Source organism: Arachis ipaensis, chromosome B04, assembly GCF_000816755.2.
Source record: "Arachis ipaensis cultivar K30076 chromosome B04, Araip1.1, whole genome shotgun sequence".
NCBI classification, from domain to species: domain Eukaryota; kingdom Viridiplantae; phylum Streptophyta; class Magnoliopsida; order Fabales; family Fabaceae; genus Arachis; species Arachis ipaensis.
Window position 1 is genome coordinate 90,211,567 of NC_029788.2, and position 1,073 is coordinate 90,212,639.

Sequence of the window (1,073 nt, forward strand, 5' to 3'; positions counted from 1 at the left end):
AGATTTGAATTAAAAACAAAATCTTCCCTTTAGTGTCCTTCTGGCATTAAACGCCCAGCCAGGTACCCTGGCTGGCGTTTAAACGCCAGTTTTCCTTCTTCACTGGGTGTTTTGAACGCCCAGCTTTTTCTGTTTGATTCCTCTGCTGAATGTTCTGAATCTTCAATTCTCTGTATTATTGACTTGAAAAGACATAGTTTTGAAAATTTTTTTGAATTTTTCAATGATGAGAAACAATCAAAATACAACTAATCTTAGGAAACTCAAATCAAACAAACAATGCATGCAGGACACCAAACTTAAAAATTTTCATATAAGAGACACTAACAAATTGGGAATGCATATGAGAAACAACAAAACACGTAAAACAAGAGAATTTAAAGATCAAAGCAATGAAATCATCAAGAACAACTTGAAGATCAATGAAGAACAATATGTATATATTCGAAAAATGCAAGAAGAAGAAAGTCATGCAATTGACACCAAACTTAAAAATTGACAATAGACTCAAACAAGAAACATAAAATATTTTTTATTTTTATGATTTTATAAAATTTTTTTGTGGTTTTTCAAAAATTGAGTGGAAAAGAAAATAAAGGGATTTAAAATTTTTAATAAGAATTCCAGGAATCATTGCAATGTTAGTCTAAGACTCCGGTCCAGGAATTAGACATGGCATACTAGCCATCCAAGCTTTCAGTGGAAGCTCCGGTCCAAAACACTAGACATGGCCAATGGCCAGCCAAGCTTTAGCAGATCATTACTTTCAACAGCAAGATTGATAGAAATCATCAAGCTCTTGTGATGATAAGTTGAAACCTCGGTCCAAAAGATTAGACATGGCTTCACAGCCAGTCAGACTTCAACAAATCATCATGAAACTCTAGAATTCATTCTTAAAAACTCTGAAGAACAGAATAGAAAATTTTTTTTTTCGAAAATAAGAAGTAAAAAGCTTAAACATAAAATAAAATTACCTAATCTAAGCAACAAGATGAACCGTCAGTTGTCCAAACTCGAACAATCCCAGGCAATGGCGCCAAAAATTTGGTGCACGAAATTGTGATCATCAA